The 8,722-nt window shown below is 40.9% G+C and overlaps 1 pseudogene; it reads right to left on the bottom strand.

Moving 5' to 3' along the window:
* Positions 1 to 2,668: 2,668 nt before the first annotated feature.
* LOC113183096 (large ribosomal subunit protein bL17m pseudogene) lies at positions 2,669 to 3,261 on the bottom strand (annotated as a pseudogene).
* Positions 3,262 to 8,722: the final 5,461 nt, after the last annotated feature.

Here is an 8,722-nt window from a genome sequence, read left to right on the forward strand (position 1 = left end):
GTCAGGTTAACATACACACACACACACACACACACACACACACACACACACACAGCCAATGTAGACTAAGATAAGCGCTGCATTACAAAGGAGTAATGGGTGTTATAAAAGCTTTTAACAAACAGCAGCCTTATATAAGAGGGACACTTGCTGGGGGAAGGTATTTGAGTCCTAAATGGGAATTAGGTGGTAAAAGGGAAGGTGTTTCTTCAGAGGGATCAACCTGGAAACTGTGAGAGATCCAGAGGGGGTGAAAAATACAAGTAGATATGTGTTTTCTTCTCTTAGTCAACATTTTGGAGTGCTTAACATCAGCTGGCTGTGTAGCTTAGTGGTCGAGTAAGTGTTTAGCACATGCAAGGCCCTGGGTTCACTCCCCAGCACCAAAATCAGTATCATCACCTCCATCATCATTGTCAGAGCAGCCCTAAAAGATAGATACTACTGTCAGATCAGGCTGGGGAGGCAGCAACCAAAGGAGGCAGATTTAAAAGAGCCGCTGAACAGGCTTTATTGAGATATCACTCCCGGGTAGAACTCAATCAGACCCACAGAGAGGACAGGGGAAGGGTCTGAGGAGAAACCGCATGGAAGCTCGACCGGACTGGACTTTTATGGGGCTTTCAGCAGGAAGGGAAGGGCTTGGGACAGGAAAAGGTGTTCCTAGGGTCTCTTGCCCACTTGGAGTTGGACAGGGGAGTTGGCTGAACTCCAGGATTGGCCAGGGGGTCCTGCTGATTGACAGGCGTTTCCACCGGCATCTGATTGATGTTCTTTTCCTGTGAGGGCTGCTTTGTTCTAAGTTGCCACTAAGTTGCCACCAACCTAACAACTACTATTATCTTATAGATGAAAAGATAGATATTACTATTATCCTACACTTATCTTCGAAGCACCCAGAGAACAGAAGCTCAGAGAATTAAGTAATTTGCTCACAAGCTGTGGTAGAGCTAAGCCGCGTGGCCTTCTATAATCCAAGTTTCTTAGGATGCTGATGCAGGAGGATCACAAGTTGGAGTCAGCTTGGGCAACTTAGGGAGACTCTGTCTCAAAAAAATAAAAAAAGGGGGCAGGAGATATAGCTCAGTGGCAGGGGCCCATCAAGCTCAATCCTTAGTACCACAGACAAACAGAAAGTGGAAGAACCAAGATGTTGAACTCAGACCGTCTGGCCAGAAACTTTGTTTTTATTATTATTTTGCACTGCAGATTGAACCCAATGGTGCTTTACCACTGAGCTATATCCCCATCTTTTTTTTTATTATTATTATTTTGAGACAGGATCTTGCTCAATTGCTGAGGGTGTCCTTAATTTGCTGAGGCCTCAAATTAGCAATCCTTCTGCCTCAGCTTCCCAAGTCTCAAGGATTATAGCATGTGACAATGCACCCTGCTAGAACCCTTGCTTTGAATTACTACTATAGATAATATGGCTTTCTTTTTAAATTTTTATATATTTATTCATTTACTGAAGATGAGGTTATGCTATGTTGCTCCCTCTGGCTTTGAATTCCTGGGCTCAAGTGATTGTCCCACCACAGTCTCATTTCTCCACTTCAGTAGCTGGAACTGTAGACACATAACCCCATGCCCCGCTTTCTTTTTTCATTCTCTCCTGACCCCCTGCACTGGGAATTTTGTTATTGGTTCTTTTTAGTTATATATGACAGTAGATCCATTTTCATATAATTATATACACATGGAATATATCTTATTCTAGTTTGAGTCTCATTCTTATGGTCGTACATGATGGTGGTATTCACTTTGTTGTTTTCCTATATGGGGAAACTATGTCAGATTCATTCCACTGTCTTTTTTTTCCTGTCCCCCTACCTTTTCTCCATTCCTCATTGTCTAATCTATTTTACTTCTATTCCTTCCCTCGAACCACCCCCTACATTATTGTGGGTTAGTGTCTACCTATTAAAGAAAACATTCAACCTTTGGTTTTGTGGGACTGGCTTACTTCATTTAGCATGATAGTTTCCAGATCCATCCATTTGCTGGCAAATGTCATAAAGTCATTCTTCTTTATGGCTGAGTAATATTCCATTGTGTGTGTATATGTGTGTATATATATATTGCATTTTCTTTATCTACTCATCTATTGAAGGGCACCTAGGTTGGTTCCATAGCTTAGCTATAGTGAATTGAGCTGCTTGTAATACTGATGTGGCTGCATTACTATAGCATGCTGATTTTAACTCCTTTGGATATATACCAAGGAGTGGGATAACTGGGTCAAATGGTGGTTCCATTCCAAGTTTTCTGAGGAATCTCCATACTGCTTTCCAGAATGGTTGCACCAATTTGCAGTCCCACCAGCAATGTATGAGTGTGCCTTTCCCCCACATCCTTGCCAACATTTATTGTTATTTGTATTTTTTAATAATCCAGAAACATTATCCATGAATTTATTATCCCAGATGACCAAGCATTTTGATAATTATTATTTTCTAGAAATCCTAGGGGAAGACAAAAAGAAAAATTTACATATATTCATGTAAGGAATTTTATGGCTGTGCAAAGACAGGGCCATGTGGCTCCCCAGAAGGTTCTGGGCCCCATCTAGACTGTCCATTTTACAATTCTAGTTCCACAGACAAATAAAAACTGGTAGAACCAAGATGTTGAACTCAGACATTAAAAGAGCTCCAAAGGCCTGTGATCACAGGCATTGAAGAGAGTCACAGGCCTTCCTGCTCCAGTTAGACCCTTGGTGGTTGAGTGTGTGGGAGCTGCTGAGGCTTGCTTCCTGGGTCTGGTGGAGGTCCTGCTGCAGGACCTGCAGCAACTGGCGTAGAAGTGTAAGGTTGCTGTCTCTTCAAGGCAGAGCAGGGCAGGAGGCCGGTCCCTTTTTATTGGATCACTGCGATCCTGGCCCCATCCTGTTCACTGCTGTTTGGCATCTGAAGCTTTCTTGTGTAGCTCCCATTCTGAACTTGGAACCAAGGGGCCAGTACTTGAAACAGCTTTGGGATCAAGTCCTTTTCCATGAGCCAGAAATCAGCCATGAGCATACTCATTTGTTTGTGTCTCCCAGCTTTCCATAGAGCTTCTCAGGGTAGCCCCTCATCCCGTCCACACACGCCCATGGTGCCTTGATGGTTCGTGTCACACTAGTCCAGTGAGCAATTTCTACAAAAGGTAGATGCGGGACTCCAGGCCAAGGCCCAGCTGGTGAAATACCTGTTATTTGTTCTTGATAATCGCCATTCTGACTGGAGTGAGATGGAATCTCAGTGTCGTTTTAATTCTCATTTCTCTAATTGCTAGAGATATTGAACTGCACTAGGAATTGAACCCAGGGGTGCCCCAACTCAGACTCCCAAATAGCTGGGATTACAAGCATGTACCACCATACCTGGCCAAACTATTTTTTAATTAACAAATAAATACCTCATAGTTCTTGCATATAACATGTTGTTTTGAAATATGTATACATTGTGGGATGGCTAGACAGTGTGGCTTTCTCTTTCATTTATTTATCTATCTATTTATTTATTTATTTATTGGTGCTGAAGATTGAGCCCAGTGCCTTGAGTACATTAAGTACATGTTTTACCATTGAGCTACATCCCCAGCCCCAATATGACTTTCTTTCTTCTCATTATTATTCTTCACAGCACTGGGGATTGAATCCAGGGCCTTTCCATCAAGTCAGTACACAGAAGAGAGCCCCAGAGGTCCAAGGAGTGGGTGGTTGAAGCTGGGCTCATTCTCTCCTGTTGAGCAGGTAGGAGGCCAAGGAGTGGCTTCCTTGCATAGGATAGGGCCTAGCACACAGTAGGTGCCCAGTACATTTTGGCTAAGTGATGGGGCAAGGAAACCCAAGATTGTACCAGTTTTCTAATCTCCCTATGGAGCAGAGAGCAGGGCCACTGAGGTCCTCTGTTCAGAGCATCCATTTACCTACCTCAGCCACCCGCAAGTTCGACTGTGGGCTGCTGTTTTTCCTCAGATCTGGTGTTAGAGGGAAGATTCCAACTTGTCCCTCAGGACAACACTGCCCAGGTGTGGGGGCTGGAACTTTGCAATGACTTTTCCAAGGGAAGTGGTGATACAGGGAGTGGGGCCATAATCCCAAGGGAAACAGCCTTAGAAAATGACAGTGGGGACTAGGGATGTAACTCAGTGGTAGAATGTTACAGGCCCTGAGTTCAATCCCCGGTAACTCCTAAAAGGAAACAGAAGAGAAATGACAGTGAGATGGATCACCTTATTACAAAGCACAGCCTCTTTGTCTTCTGCTTATGGGTTTCATCCCTGCCTTTGAGAATGTGGTCTTGTTTCCCTGAACTTCAGAAGCAGATATACACTCAGAGCTGAGCTCAGAAAAAGTTAGGCCTAGAGAAACAGAAGGGTTTTGCTTCTTGCATATCTAAAGCTCAATTTCCATAATCCCAGCCCCTGTCTGAAGCCCAGATTGGAAGCTGGCTTCATTCCATCCTTCGTCACTCCATACACACTTCTTGGAGCATATTATGTGCTAAAGTTCAAGCTGTAGCAGGAAACAAGGCAGTGATGGGCTTTCTCTTCATGGAAGACATCAAACAGTTAGACAATGGCCTCTTTAAACTTCTTATTTGGAAATGACTTCAAAACTTATTCATTTCAAAAGTTACTTGGAAATAATTTCAAAATAAATTTGCAAGAATAGCATTTTTTTTTCTGAACCATTTGAAAACAGATTGTACACATCATGTCTCTTTATCCCTAAACACTCCAGTTAAGAACAGGAACACACTCTTATATAACCATACAATAGTTGTCAAATTCAGAAAACATAATATTGAAACAATACTATTACCTAAATCATGGTCAATATTTCAGTTTCACTAATGTTTGCAAAAATGTTTTTCATAGCTCTCCCCACTCCCATCCAAACCAGGATCACACATCGTATTTACTTAATAGTTCTCTTTAGAGTCTTCTGTTGAAAATGGTTTCTCATTCTTTTTGCCTTTCCTGATTTTATTTTTATATATATATATTTTTTGCATAGTTTTGGGGATTGAAGTCAGGGGGGCCTCATGCATGCTAAGCAAGTGCTCTGCTGCCAGAGTTTTCCTCCCGATTGGAAGTCTAAGGTTTTTCTTTTCTTCTCTCTCACCCAGGCGGGCTCCAAACTCATGGGCTCAAGTGATCCTTCTGCCCCAGCCTCCCAAGTGGCTAGGTCTACAGGCACACACCACTGCAACCAGCCAAATACTGTTATTATTTTTTTTAAAAGAGTATTAGCCAGTTACTTTACAAAATGTCCCTCTGTTTAGGTTTGTTTGCTGTTTCTTCATAATTAGAATCAGGATATAAACTTTTGGCAGGAATACTACATAAATGATAAATTATTCTGACTAGACCATCTTGGTATGGTTTGTGTTAGAAAATATGACTGGTAATGTTAATTTTGAATATCTGATTAAAGTGCTAACTTAGTGTTCTCCAATCAGAAAGAGAAAGAAAGAGAGAGAGAGAGAGAGAGCATGCTTGTGTGTGTACATGTGTGTGTAAAATAAGGAATTAGCTCATGCAATTATGGAAATTCATAAGTCCAGATCTGCAGTGTAGTGTGACAGGCTAAGGACCCAGGAGATGGTGGCACATACCTGTAGCATTTGAGTCCAGCCTGGGCAACAGAAAGGAAGGAAGGAAGGGAGGGAGGGAGGGAGGGAGGGAGGAAAGAAGGAAAGAAAAGGACCCAAGAAAGCCAAAGGTATAGAAGAAATCAAAAGGCAGTCTACTGGAGAATTCCCTCCTTTGGGAGGAGGTTGAATTTTTTTTCCATTCAGGCTTTCAACTGATTGGATGAGACCCACCCACATTGTAGAGAGCAATCTGTTTACTCAAAATTCACCAATTTAAATGTTAATCTCCTCTAAAACCACTCTCTAAGTTGACACATAAAATTAACCATCATGGTGGTATCTGCCAGATTTCTTCACTATAGTCTACTAATATTTTTTTTTGTAATTAATTAAGTCCTTGGTAGAGAGATAGTTTGATTCTATGTAACTTCCATGATTATTCACCAAAATTTCAGCCACAACTTTCATCATCCATTAATGACATGTTTTTTTGCCGATGTCTTGGGGGGCACCAGAATCAGGAGGCACCACACAGCTTTGTAGGTTCAAGCAGCAATTCTTTATTCCCGATCTCACACCAGCCTCCACACACGTTCAGGGGCAATTCCAATATGTCTGATCCCAAATCCTACTCCACGAGGCTTTTTCCAAATCCCATTTGAATCTCACGAGAACTCAACGGGAACAAGCAACAGGAACACCCTAATCCCAGCAGCAATAATCTTCAACCTCAACTTCCCTAAAACCCATATTCTTAAACCGGGAAACGCCTTAAACCCAAGGACCGGGATACTTCCTCAAACCTGCAGGATACTTCCTCAAACCTGGATCCACCCTGGATCACCTTGAGCAGGGTCATCTTACTAAAGCACACAAGCAAGGTCGCAGCAAATTTCCAAGGCAAGTCCATTTAACATGGGGTACACTGGCAAGGATTACGATGCATCATACCTACTTGGTAATGGCCCTCAGCATTTTTTTTTCTTGATATTTATATATTTATATATGATTTATATATTTATATATGATAAAAGTCACCATTTTTATTGTGGCAACATACACATAATGTACAATTTGTCATTAATGATATCAAGAACTTTTCCAATGTTGTGCAATCATCACCATTATCTAGTTCCATTTAATTTATAAATTTTTAATTTTTAATTTTTTTGCGATACTTGGGATTGAACCTAGAGGCATTCTACCTCAGCCCTTTTAATTATTTTATTTTTAAATCATCATCATCATTTTTGGGTACTGAGGATTAAAGCCAGGCATGCTTTACCAAGGAGTATATTCCCAGTCCTTTTTTTTTTTTATAGCACGTGCAAAAATTTATTTAACAGAATGATGAAGAAGGGACAGTAAAAAGTTTCAACCAGTTAAAATGAAAATGCGAGAAGTGTGCATATATATATACATATATATGTATATATATATGTGTGTGTGTGTGTCTGTGTGTGTGTGTGTATATATATATATATATATATATATATATGCGCAAACAGGAATGCTGAAACAAATATATAAATACATGTGAAACTAGCCAATATCCCAGTTCATTTTATTTTGATTTTTACACAGGTTCTCCCTAAATTGCTGAGGCTAGTTCTGAACTTTGGATCTCCTGCCTTAGCTTCCTGGGTCACTGGAATTATAGGCATGGGCCATTACATCTGGCTCTAGAACATTTTTTTTTTATATTAACGAGAAGCCCTGTACTCATGAAGCAGTTATTCCTCATTCCCCACTCCTCCCAGTTCTTAAAAACCACTAATATGCAGTCTCTAAATTTGCCTGTTCTACATGTTTCATACAAATGAAATCATACAGTAGTTGGCCTTCAGGTGCCCAGCTTCTTTCATTTAGCATAGTATTTTCAAGGCTCATTCATGATGTAATATGATGCACTACTTTATTCCTTTTATGGGTGAGTAATAGTCCCTTGAATGGATATACCACATTTGTTTATACATTCATCTGTTGAAGGATACATTAGTTGTTCCCATCTTTTGGATAAGTGAATAGTGTTACAATGAACATTTAGATACAAGATTTTGTTTGAACATCTTCCCCTCCCCTTTCACTCTGCCCCTCTCCCTCCTCCTTGCTAGGTCAAATCCAAAGCCTCATGCTTGTTAGGCAAGTGCTCTACCACATGCCATGCCCCCAGCCCACCTATGTATTTTCTTTTTTTATATATTTATTTTTTAGTTGTAGTTGGACAGAATACCTTTATTTTGCTTATTTATTTTTATGTGATGCTGAGGATCGAACCCAGGGTCCCGCTTGTCTGAGGCGAGCACTCTACTGCTGAGCTGCAACCCCAGCCCCCCACCTATGTATTTTCAATTCTTTTGGGTATACACCCAGAAATGGAATTGCTAGGTCATATGGTAATTCTGTGTTGAACCTATTGAAATTGTCCACACCAGCTGAACCATTTGACATTTCCATCAGCAATGTTAAGGGTTCTAGTTTCTCCATATCTTAACCATCACAAATCAAAATAACTTACCACATTTCCCTTTTATGTATCTTGCCTTTAGTGTCATTCTAAGAACTCTTAGTCAAACCATGGGTCTCAAAAGATTTTCTTCTGTGTCAGCTTCTAAGAGTCATATAGTTTTACATTTATTTATTTATTTATGTTAAAAACAGTTCACATGGGCTGGGGATGTGGCTCAAGCGGTAGCACGCTCACCTGGCATGCGTGCAGCCCGGGTTCGATCCTCAGCACCACATGCAAACGAAGATGTTGTGTCCAACGAGAACTAAAAAAAAAAATAAATGTTAAAATTCTCTCTCTCTGTCCCCCTCTCTCTCTCACTCTCTCTTTAAAAAAAAAAAAAAAAAAAAAGTTCACATATTTATTGGCAAACCAACCCAAACCAGTACTATAGCACCTTCACAGCTAAAAAAAGATTGCATTCCTAGTTAAATATTCCCAACTCCCCGGTTGATCCGGTGGTGACATTTTCAGCTTGATGGGACAAGATGATCATAACCTTGAGACAGCATGAATATGGGTGCATTTCAGGTGTAATTCCTGGCAGACCCAGCTGCGTTCTTCTCCAGGGTTTACTCTTGGAGTGTATCCTCCTTTGTTCAAATGCACCGGGGAATTTTTTGCTTTT

This window comes from Urocitellus parryii, chromosome 2, assembly GCF_045843805.1.
Source record: "Urocitellus parryii isolate mUroPar1 chromosome 2, mUroPar1.hap1, whole genome shotgun sequence".
In the NCBI taxonomy this organism is placed as follows: Eukaryota; Metazoa; Chordata; class Mammalia; order Rodentia; family Sciuridae; genus Urocitellus; species Urocitellus parryii.